We start from the raw sequence: 13,340 nt of genomic DNA, 5'->3' as shown, positions 1-13,340 counted from the left end.
TCAGAGTATCAGATTACAGCAGAACCATAAAGGTCACTATCTCATTTAGGAGATGAAGCTACAAATAAACTCTCCTGAAAATCTCACACCTGACAGAACACCCTGGGGGGAAATGCAGTATGTGAAAAACAATGAAATTGGTGAGAGTTTCAATATTGTATATTCCTCAAGCAGTGATTATTTCCATTTGTTCTTTTTTGACAAGTTTTAATTGTTCAAGTTTGATTGTTGAAAAATTTAATCGTTTCAAGATACCAATCAGACAAAAAGCTTCAATTGATATTTCAACCTCAAGAGGGAGACAACACACAAATTATTTGATTTTATATCATTATTCAACACAGCAGTTCATATTTCATCATGGCAGTTTTGTTCCCACTGACTCCAACACAAATCTTATAAAATGACTATAATGTTATGGGGGCACGCTTCCCGAGATACTCTGAGGAAGTGCACTCCCTCCACCTGCCTCTTTTGTAAATTAAAGTTTGTAGACTGTGAACAGGCAAACCATATTGTTTGCATGATGATTATGACTACTTCTGGGCAGGGCAACATGAACATGAGCCAACAGTTTCAAATCCAGGGCAGTTCAAGATTCCTGGCTTTCACATGTATTTATGACAACTTATTACAGAATGCTGAGTGATGCAATAAGCCAAAATGTTTCAGCCCTGAGATATTTTATCATCATCATACATCATCAAGATTAGAACATTCAAATTAGGAAAAGGAGCAGGTCATTGAGCCCCTCAAACTGTTCAGTCATTTGTGAAGAACATGGTTGATCTGATTGTTATCTCGCTTCCTGTCGAGCCCTACTGAGTTTGGAGATCAGCACTTTCAACCTGTTCAAGTTCATGTTTCCAACTATTACATAATTCAGGTTAAAATTCGAGTTAAAAGTTCCATAATCCTACCTGAAATACTTTCTTCTTGCTACTAACACTACCTAATTTATCAAACAATTCCTGTGGAATACTTGGCAGAGCTCCCATTTTGGTACCCAAACCCTTCCTTCACTCCACAAGTAAGAGACAGAGCACAGGTAGTATTTCTGTTTTTAAATATATGATAAATAGCTCTTTCAGCTTTATTTCCTGACCAAGCACTATAAATGTTCCATTGTCATGGTCAGGCTTAGTTAGAGATGGTGTGAAGAAAACTGTAACTCCTCCATTGCAACTGTGGGGCTAGGACTATCTTACATGATAAATTTTCTGGATAATGTAAATCATAGATTTATACAGTTGCAAAGGAGGAGCTACAATTTTCTCCACACCGTCTTTAACTAAGCTTGACCACGGCAAATGGAGCAATTGTAGCACTTGGTCAGGGAATTAAGCTTAACAAGCTATTTATCACATTATGCACTGATCATGCAATTAAACTCATCAACAGTACATGTGGGAATGTCATTAATTTTCTTTCCCAGGAGTCAAATGCATGTTGGGTCATTCTTTCAAAACTTACAATTGCATAAGTTGTTAATAATTATATGTATTTTCTTCAACATGATAACGTAATGCATTACTAAAAGATCAAAAAGTTTCTCTAATACTGGTCATCATATTTAATAACAGATCCTGAGGTAATACAGAATATGCTTTTTAGAAATTGGAGAAATCATATTTCCATACCTGTTCTGAACTTTTAAAATTTCTCATATCCGACAGATGAAAAGTTGAACATTCCATATTGACAGGTAAAAGAATCACATCCTGAGTTTATCTGTAATCAGTGGGCTGTAAAGGTGTGAAGCTTCACACTGGCCAGTTAAAGACGATTAAACAAACAAGTAATGTGTACTTTGTATCTCAGCAGCCCTGATCTTCATTTGTTAGAGTGCAGGTTTCACTCCAGGAGCTAAACACGGGATCTCAGCTGGGACTCAAATGCAGTACCGAGTGAAGATTGCATTGTCAGAAGATTTTCAGATGAGCTGTTAAACTGAGGTCACACCTGCCCTCACATAAACATAACAAACTCCATGCCATGATTTGATGAAAAGCATAAGAGATCGCTTAGGTTCAGTCAATATTTATCCCTCTGCCAACACCAGTTTTGTGGGCATGAAAAGTAATAATTGAGAAATACTTTACGATGTTCTGAGGTCACAAATTCTTCCTTTTGCTTTAGTTCTTTCAGATCAGCAGCAAATCACTTAGTGATTCATTTGGTAGGCTGTCTGGTCTTCAGCTGGATCTTCAATAGTTACACAAAATGAAGTTTCTGCTGCTCTTGTAACATCCATATTATGGTAGCCAGTGAGGAGTACCCCTAAAGACAGCCCAATCCAATATAATTTTCTTTGAACCCTATAAACCTATTGATGAAGTGAACATTTCAGATACATGGGAGAATATTAATTGGCCAAATTTTATTTGCAGTGGGCATTAAATCCCCCCAAAATCACAGCACCTTTTCAACATGATCCTGCTCGCTTCCAGGTTAAATTCAGAGGGCCTCCAGAAATCCTATGGAGATATCAGGTCTCTATTCATGCAATTAAGATGCAATTAATTCTGGCTTGAAACCAGCAATCCATCTTTAACAGTCATGCACCAGTTGCCCTAATTGTGTGAAACATGCCAGTCCAACAAGGTACAGCGAGGATTTATTGATCTGGGAAATTCAGAGACTGGAAAAATGTTAAAGACTGAAATTGTACAGATGCTGCCCTGCCTAGGGAAAGCATTTGTGCCCATTTCCTAACCAACACATTCGGAGATGTTATTACAAAACTCTGGAACAGGTGGGACTTGAACCCAGGCCTCCACAGCCCAGAGGTAGGGATGCTATCACTGTGCCACAAGGCTTGTGTACACTATCAGTGTTGTAATCACTTAGTGACTGAAGTCCAGTCTACCAGGTCAACAAATTACATCCAATTTGGTGATGAGAACAAGCAGACATGGAGATCTCTTCCCTTTGTTACAGTGACTGGATTTTCATAAATCCAGAGCATCTCATATCGTACACGCAGCAATGAAGCCACTCACACAGCAACCAACAGCACTTGTTAATCAGAAAAGAATTCCACTGAGTTTTCAGCTGGTAGTGATATCCTGCCTTTACTCTACACCAGTCACATCTCCTCAAGGTTCTTCACACCTCTACCCAGAGTCGGTGATTGATACCTTGGAGACACTAGTCCCTGCTTTCCACTGTCCAGACAGTTGTTATTCCAGCGTGGATAAGAGTTGCACAGAGGGACCCTGTAGAACCCACCTCATAGCACACTCTGAGGGAAATGCCTGGGAAATTGAACTTTCTGCTGGGTAATTCCTTTATGCCTGAAGCCCTCCAAAAGTAACCATTTAAATTAAGACTCCACTCTACCATCCGCTGGGCCTGACCTAACCTGACACCTCCACTCCCTGGTTCTCGCAAGACTCAATTTCTCCCACCCACCCTGGTCCACCCTAAAGACTGCATCACTTATCTCATCACATTGTAGCCTGGAATCCTACCCACTTGGCACCTTACCCCTATCCCATGTGGCATCCTACTCACTTGGCACTCCACCCCCTACCCAGCTGGCAGCCTACTCAGCTTGTACCTTACAAATTAATCTGGCAACCTACGCAACTGATAATCTCCTCCCTACTCATCTGGTGTCCCACCCTGGCACTCTACCTTCTTTCCAGTTGGCACACTATGTGCCCTTTGATATCCTATCCCTGACACCCTACTCTCTACCCAGTTGGCACCAGTGTTCACTCTAAGCAATGCCGCTGCTCCAAGGTTCTGCTCCTGCTGCTCCAGACTCAGAGGTCATTGCTATGCATGGACCTTGACAGTCTGCACACTGAGAAAAAGAATTTGCGACAGTACTGTCCAACAACCCGTCCCAGCTGGTAGTCTGCTTACCCGGCAGCAGGGAATGCTACTTACCTGGCACCTTCCCCCGATTGCCTGACTCCTCATAAAATCCAGCCCATTGGAAGCCCTCAAAGTACATGGTTGATAATGGCAGGTGTCTGGGAGAAACTCAGACGCCAATGGCGTGCCCTCTGCCAACCTGCCAATCCTCTTTCATCTACACTGGTCAAGATGGTCATCACTGGAGAGTCACGTCCCACTCCCCTATTCTCTGCCTTTCCCTGGAGTTATGCACTCTCTTGCCCTGCAGGCGGAGAAAACACAGTATTATGAGTGTAAGCAGAGGAATGTACGATGAGAATAAAATGACAAGTGGATGGAATGCTACTCACCTTTCTGTGACTCAGTATGCTTCTTGCACTACTATATCCAGGTAAGGGGAGCCACACACCTAGCTAGCACTCACTGCACTCTCCAATTGCAGCCAGACTTGTTAAGACTGAGAGTCTGTCGTCTTCTTTCCCTTCAGCAGGAAACTAGACTTCTCCACGAGGTCTTACACCTGACAACAGCAGCTTCAGGAAAGAGTGGGCCTTTTCGTAATACTCTTCTGTTCCAAGGATGCTGAAGCCTCAGAAACCATTCCGATTATTGATGACATTATTTGAAACAGAAATCTTTCCATCGACAGGTACAATTCACTATCACACCTGCCACCTGTAATTCACCAGAAAGACTAAGATGCTAATACTGTGGCCAAGTGAAAAATACACTGCAAAGCCTCCTTTGACTTAAATAAGTCAGTTGGGTAAAAATTGATCACCTGAAATTTGTTTATGTGAACATGGTAGAAAGTGCACATTTAATCAGAAACCAGCTAAATACGCACATCATCACCACAAATAGCCTCTTCCCCAGGAAGTGGCTGAAGGATTTCCTGCAACAGACAAATTTATATCGATAGATAGCTCAAGTTGTAATTTTCAAAATTGTTAAATACAACGTGGTTTCTCACCAAATAATGCTGTCTGGATTTCCTGTAACATTAGCACATAATTATTGGTACTGCAATTCTTATACCCCATGATGGCAGCTCCGGTAATGTAGGCAACATTTGGGCTCCTAGGCCTGTCTGCATCAGGCAGCCACTTCTGCCCATCTTTCCTTATCCTTTTTGTCTTCTTTCTTTCTACTTTCCTTCATTCTCTTCCTGTTGGCAGCAGCGGAGGGGGTGACATCGCGGAGGGGAGCAGCTTGAGTGGGACTCTTGGTGAGGTGGTGGCCTGGCAGTGGATCCAGGGACTCCTGGTAGTGGTAGACCTGGAGCTGGGGCCTCCTGGTTGTCAGAGAGGCAGCAACAGAGCCGGGGGTTCCTGGTTGTAGGGCAAGTGTGGCTCCAACATGGGACCCGGTATCGGCTGCCTGTCGGCAGGGAGGACCCACCTATGAAGAGATATGCCTGAAGAGTGTGGTGACTCTGACTTTGGTGGGTCTGGTGAAGATGGTGGCATGGGTTTTGTTGGTCAACCAGCACAGGGCTCGGGACTCATGACAGAGGCGGCAGAGCAAAGAACAAAGAAACAAAGAACAAAGAAAATTACAGCACAGGAACAGGTCCTTCAGCCCTCCAAGCCTGTGCCGATCCAGATCCTCTATCTAAACCTGTCACCTATTTTCCCAGGATCTGTATCCCTCTGCTCCCTGCCCATTCATGTGTCTGTCTAGATACATCTTAAATGACGCTATCGTGCCCGCCTCTACCACCTCCGCTGACAATGCGTTCCAGGCACCCACCAGCCTCTGCGTAAAGAACTTTCCACGCATATCTCCCTTAAACTTTTCCCCTCTCACCTTGAAATCGTGACCCCTAGTAATTGAGTCCCCCACTCTGGGAAAAAGCTTCTTGCTCTCCACCCTGTCTATACCTCTCATGATTTTGTAGACCTCAATCAGGTCCCCCCTCCATCTTTCTCATGTAAATAATCCCAATCTACTCAACCTCTCTTCATAGCTAGTGCCCTCCATACCAGGCAACATCCTGGTGAACCTCCTCTGCACCCTCTCCAAAGCATCCACATCCTTTTGGTAATGTGGCGACCAGAACTGTAAGCAGTATTCCAAATGTGGTCGAACCAAAGTCCTGTACAACTGTAACATGACCTGCCAACTCTTGTACTCAATACCCCGTCCGATGAATGAAATATGCCTTCTTGACCACTCTATCGACCTGCGTTGCCACCTTCAGGGTACAATGGACCTGAACACCCAGATCTCTCTGTGCATCAAAGATGGACTTTCTTTCAGCTTTGTCTTTTTATTTTTTTTATTCTTGAAACATTCACATAGCACCAGATTGTGGCAATAGTTGAAGCTTTTCACTGTATATTACTGCATTGTTCATTTTACAGTACAAGTGACAATATACCATCATTCATTCTTTGCAGTTTAAGAGTTGTGGGATTGTGACAAAAGTTGAGAATTGTGCAATATGCAACATAATGGGTAAAAATTTGTTACGGTCTCAAAGTAACATTTCAATTCACTTGAAGAAAAAGTAGACAAGAAAAAGTATAAGAATATACCTTCAAGTCCTCCTTCCCATCAAAAATCAGAAAAAGAAATAAAGCCCTTTTTCATAAATCTATACTTTGTTAACAAGGCATGAGATGGTAACAGAAACAAAATTCTGAAAAAGTGACTGCAATACAAATCTTACATCCTTAACTACTTGCAAAGGCCAGCAAGAAGGCACTGTAACAGAATGACTTTACATCTAATTTAGAAATTGAAAAACAAAAGTAACTCTTGGATCATTCAGTTTTAGCTCTCATTTAAAGGTAAAGTATTGACCAGGAAAGCAGGAATTGGCACTGGAATACACAATGAGCAAATACAATGTTAATCCTAGATGAAAAGATGGCTTAATAAGCTTGCTGGAGCAGCAAAGTCCAAACCAGGCAATGAACAACAGCTCTCCCACAAACTATAAATATTATATAAAATACTGTTTTCTTTTATAATACCTCCTTAGCTTGATGTTTTTATTCTTCATTTTCAGGATTTTTTTTTTCTAGCCTTTGCTGACCATAACCTGGCAGTTTCTTTGTACAAGATTGCGAACAACGAACAATCACTTGGGCAGCAGAAATGGAACCTTTTGTTTCTCAAGTTACTTGAAGCTTTCCAGGGAAACTAAAATGGAAAACATGTGTAAAAGCTACTGTTTGATACAATCTAAACACAATTTAATGCAAGGCATAAAGAGGCAAAAGAAAATGAAACAATTTATGATCAGGGCTGGAGGGATGTGAGTTGATATTACTCCCAACTGGTGAACTGTTTTGCTAACCTCAGCCAACACTATACAGTAGCCTACTTCCCTGCCTGGCTGACCCCTGGAAACTTTGAACTTCTTTTAAAAATGTACTCCTTATATTACTAAATTACAGACATTGATTACTCAAGACCACATCTTGACTCTGTCCCATCAAATCTATGCATGGCGGCAGATTAGGACCCACCAATCTCAGCTGTGGTAATGGTTGCCAAATGTGATTACAAGATACCACATTGTGTCACTCATAGCACAGTACTTTCAAACTGATCAGTGACATGATCATATTTCCTAAGTGAAAGGGTCCCTAGGGGGTCAAGGACAGATGAATACGTATTGGCTCTTAATGCATTGTACACATGCCTGGCTCAGCATAGAAGGGAACACAGCAAGGCATTGTTGGGTATTCTTGAATGGAAAATTATCTATTAGCTAGAATGGAAAATTAGCTAGAGCATGAACAATGTGAATGAGGTCAAAAACAGATCCCATCCACATATAACAGATGTTTGGCACCATGGTATTACCCAGTTCCACTTCACCCACAATGACTTCAATTTGTTTGGTGTGGCTTTGTGAATCTTGCACTATGTCTGCAGATGCATTTTGAAATTTCCGGACATTCAGAAGGTTTTAATTATTTCAGCAACTTCTGTGGGATTAAAACAAAATAACAACAATAAATACTGGAAATCTGAAATTAAAAAAGAATGAAGATAACACAGCAACACCTTCAAAAACATTTTAACATTTTGTTTAAAACAATTTGATAAAAAGAAAATTCCCATTTTGTACCTAATCATTATTTCACTTCTTTCACTTGGTCACTCGCCTCTTTCCAAAGACTTACACGTGCTGACTGCTAGTGACATTGGTGGGGGCAAGTAATTTTAGTGGAATCCAAAGTGAACATCAGTAAGTAATTGATTGATGAGTAGCTGTCACTTATATTGATATATTAATTGTTGAGAGAAAGTTGATAGGAACATCATTCAGTTGAGACACTTGCAATCATTTTAGCCTGAAGGAGAGCACTCCAGCAACACTCAAAAAGCTTGACACCATCCAGGATAAAGCAGCTCACTCAATTGGTATCACATTCACAAGAATCGACTCCCTCCATCATTGATGCTCAGTGTCTGCCATCTATAAGGTGCACTGCAGCAATTCATCAAAGATCCTTAGACAGCACCATCTAAAAGCATGACCATCGAGAAGGAGAAGGACAGCAGATACCTGGGGGAACATGACACCTGCAAGTTTCCCTCCAATCCATTCACCAACTTGACTTGGAAATATATCCCCATTATTCACTGTCATTGGCTTCTCCAAAAAAAAACCTCCAGATGTTTTGATCTGAAACCTAATGCATCCCTAAATGCTCTGCTCATAAAACTCATTCAATGAATCAAACCATATTATTTTTCAGGAAGTCTCCCTCACCCGTGTTGAAAGAAAACTACAAAAATATTTACAATTTAATCATTAAACTACTCCATAGAGACAGACTAAATTCACATGCTGCTAGTTCAAAATCTAAATTCTTGGTCCTGGGGAGTGTTGCTGAACAAAGAGACCTTGGAGCGCAGTTTCATATTTCCTTAAAAGTGGAGTTACAGATAGATAGGATATGAAGAAGGCATTTGGTATACTTGCCTTTATTGGTTAGGCATTGAGTATAGAGTTGGGAGGTCATGTCACAGCTATATAGGACATTGGGTTAGGCCACTTTTGGAATACTGCATGCAATTCTGGTCGCCCTGCTATAGGAAGGATGATGTGAAACTAGAAAGGGTTCAGAAAAGATTTACAAGGATGTTGCCAGGATTGGAGGGTTTGAGATATAGAATCAGGCTGAATGGACAGGGACTACTTTCCCTGGAGCTTCAGAGGCTGAAGGGTGACCTTAGAGAGGTTTATAAAATAATGTGGATAAGGTAAATAGACAAGTTCTTTTCCTTGGGGTGGGGGAGTCAAAAACTAGAGGGCACAGGTTTAAGGTGAGAGGGGAAAGATTTAAAGGGGACCTGAGGGGCAACTTTTTCACACAGAGGTTGGTGTGTGTATGGAATGAGCTGCCAGAGGAAGTGGCGGAGGCTGGTACAATTACAACATTTAAAAGGCATCTGGATGGGTACATGAATAGGAAGGGTTTATGCTGTCAAATGGGACTAGATTTATTGAGGATATCTGGTCAACATGGATGAGTAGGACCGAAGAGTCTGTTTCCGTGCTGTATATCTCTATGACTCTAAATATTAATGTAAATATAAATCACATAACTTACATCATGAAATCTACATATACAAATGAAAGAAAAAAGAATTGAAAATGATAAACTAAAAGACTGAGATGAGGTAGATAGAATGGAAGGAAACTCACGATATTGGAATTAAGCCAATGAACTGCTTTTATGTTGTTTTTCATTATACACAACACAACAACCTTCACTTACCCAATCTGCGCTACCTACATTGTCGAAATAGTTTAATTGTGTTATGGGAAGCTTTTAATGTTGCCATAATTTTCTAATGAAAGAATGAAGCTGCATCGAATTCCTGGATGGCAATTATTTCCAAATGGAACAACCATTCTGGCCTTGTTGGCTATTGAATTTAGTGCAACATTCATAAAAATTGAATGTTAATTTTAGAACAGTTAGGGCAAATGAGGTATAATAATCTATAAACAACTATGGGCAGAACCAACTTTCTTCAATAAAACATAATGAAGCTTTTAATATACATTAAGCTAGCAATTCTCTCTTTAATGGCCAATGGCAAAAATACATATTACATAGAGCAGCTGTAGCCTACAGCGATAGCGATTCAGTTTTTATATAGCACTTTGAACATAAAGACAAGAAAATATAAATCACAGATAAAGAAACAGACATGAGTTTTGAAAAGGCTTTTAAAAGGTGGTGAGAAATTGAGAGGAGACATTGGTTGTTTAAGAAGTAAGTTTTGCAGGTTTGACATTTTGTGCCCAATTTATGGTGAAGAGAGATGGTATGTGTAGAATTCTTGATTTGGAAAACTGCTCAGTGTTAGAGAGGATGTAAAAAGACAAAAGTGACACAACACCCAGTTATAGGCCATCAGGTTTATTTAAAATCACAAACTTTCAGAGCATTGCTCCTTCGTCAGGTGAAGGAGCAGTGCTCCAAAAGCTTGTGATTTTAAATAAACCTGTTGGACTATAAACTGTTACTGGGTGACTATTGACTTTGTCCACCCCAGTCCAACACTAGCATCTTCACATCATTAGAGAGGATTTAGCACTGGATGAAGTTTCAAAGAACAAATGAACTGAACGCAAGAGGAATTGGAAGACAGGGATGAGAATGTGAAAGACAAGGATGAGAATGTGAAATTCATTGTGGAAAAGGATAAGAATGGGCCTGAAATCAAAGTTCTCAACTGCAGGAAGATTGATTTTAATAAGTTTGAATATGATTTGGCTAGAGTTGACAGGGACCAGGTCCTTTCAGATAAATCTGTCTCATATCTGTGGGATGCGTTTGAGAAGGAAATATGAGGGTATAGAGCCAACGTTGTGAACATTGAATATCAAGGGAAACACAGCATCAGATTAAGAGGAAAAGGGACATTTATGGCAGATATCAAGGGGTTAAATTAGCAGAACTTCAAAATTATTTTTAAAAAACTGACAGGGTGACAAATAGTGAGGAGGACAGCCTTAGATTACAGGAGGATATAGATGGGCTCAAATGGCTGATCAATATCAAATAGAATTCCAACCAGATAAATGTGAGGTGATGCACTTGGGCAGGACCATCAAGGCAAAGGATTACGTGATGAACAGTAGGATTTTGGGAAATATGGAGGACCAGATGGACTTTGGTACATGTATACTGATCCTTTAAAGTATCAGGGCAGGTGGATAAAGTGGTTAAAAAGGCATATGGAATACTTGCCCTTATTAGCCAAGGTGTAGAGTTAAAGAGCAGGGAAGTTATGATGGAACTGTATAAAAATTTGGTTAGGCCACAGCTAGAGTATTGTGTGCAGTTCTGGAATCCACATTGTATGAAGGATGTGAAAGCACTGAGGAAATTGTTCTATAAATAGAAGCCCCAATAAACTTGCTCAATGGCCATAAACACCCTCTGCAGAGGCCAAAAAAAATCAATTACTCAGAAAAGACCAAGCAATCTCTTACCTGCTTGCAGTGTCCAACGTTTTAATCTTGGCCCTGGTTCTCCCGAACATTGTCAAGGAACACTTCTTATGTGCCCAAAAGTTATTCAAATGAATTGAGCCTTGTGTGATCCAGTGACATTGGCTTAGTTGTGCACCGACATACTTGGCGTTGTACTGAGTCAGTTTATCCACAAAGTTAAAATGGAAAACAGAAGCAGTAAAGCACTATCAGCTCCGTTCATTGTTTGATGCATAACAGTACAACCATACCAATATTCAAATAGCTGTCAGCACCAACTAAAATTCAGAACAAATGGTCAAATTTATTTGATGGGATCAAGGAGAAAAGATTGTGGCAGGGAGGGAAATATTTTCCTTATGAAATAATTGTGCAAAGTAAATTTTCAAGATTCTATTATAAAATTTCAAACCACAAAAATCATACCCCAATTAAAATGAGCTGTGAAATGTGATCTCAAACATTGCAGGGACAGTACAGTAACGAAGATTGACATTGTTCTGTGTAATAAAGAGCACAGTCCAGATGGCTGAGTTGCCTGCTCTGTGTCAGGAATCAGGACATCTGTTCATTTCTTGATCGAAACGTACAGTGAGACTTGGATCCAGTCTCACTGTATGTTTCTATCTAGAAATGAACAGATATCCTGAATCCTGACACAGGAAAACATGTAGGTGGCAATGACAGAACAAGAGAAGAGGTTCCACTCAGTGTAATGTAAACTGTAATATTTATTATCAATATTACAAGTTTGGATTCTTGGATTCTGGAATAGTAAGCAATATGGGCTTTTCTGTGTGTCTGAAGTTAATAATTAACTTGTAAGTGTCTCTACAGCCATGGTGATTTCATTTAAAATCAGTTTTTGAGGCCTAGCTTTAGAATTAATTGGTCTTCGTGGATATTGGTGGGGTTTCACGACCAAATAAGATAACAAGTCACAATTTAGAAGGAATTTCTTAAGCCTAAGAGAAACATTCCTTGATAGATTTTCTTTGAGTTTTGAACATTACTGTGAAGTACTTGAAGATAGCTGTCTCAACCAGTGCTCCTGAGAAAGGAAAGATATAGTGAAATTAGATTATCTTTGAATAATGAGTTAGTGTTACTGCTGGACCAAAGGTATCAGTATAAAATGGTGAAAAGCTTACTTAAAGCTGAGGATATTTGAGCTCAGGTGTATAATACCTGCAGGAAGAAATTATTCTCAGCTCCAATCTTTAACTTAAAGTCACAAGTGTTTTAAACCTTCTGAGGTGTTAGAATCAGAAACTGTGGTGTGAGTACTGCCTGAGTGGTGTTTTGGTTACTACACAAAAGCTATTGTTTCTCTTTTAACTTTACAAAAGAGAGTTTTAGACTAATGGGGTTATATTTTTAATGCGTGATTAAAATCTTTGAATTTGAGTAGACAGTTTCGTTTCTATTTTTATCTTTTTTGTTCATAAACAATGTTTTACTGTGAAAGTAAAATCTGCAGCATCGTGTGCTTATGTCTCAGCAAGTAAGCATTTTATTAAAAACAAAACAAAATCTATTCTATCAAGACAGGTGTCAATCTGACATTTGACTTATCTAACAATGACATCAGCTGGGATTATAACAACAGTCAGTATGAGGAGACAAGCATCAAAAAAGCAGAATGTGAAATGTCATAACCTCCGGATTCTTACCTGCACCATATGCAAATAGGCATAGAGTAAATCAGATTAGAGAGATGAATGCATGTTTAGCATAGGAGATGGATTTCAGTTCATGGGGCACCGGAACTAATTCTAATAAATTGGGATCTATACGATCATGAAGGGAATTAAAAACAAAAATAGGAAAATTATATTTCAGTCACACACAGGACTGCTGTGTCTGCATTTGGAACATTGTACACAGTATTGATAATCTTATTTGAGGAAAGATGAAAACGTGTGGAGGCAGTTCAGAGACGGTTTACACGACTAATGCTTAGAACTGGGGAGGACTTATGATAAAGGGTTAAACA

The sequence above is a fragment of the Rhincodon typus genome, chromosome 19 (assembly GCF_021869965.1).
Source record: "Rhincodon typus isolate 14 chromosome 19, sRhiTyp1.1, whole genome shotgun sequence".
NCBI classification, from domain to species: Eukaryota; Metazoa; Chordata; class Chondrichthyes; order Orectolobiformes; family Rhincodontidae; genus Rhincodon; species Rhincodon typus.
This window is presented reverse-complemented; position numbering follows the sequence as displayed.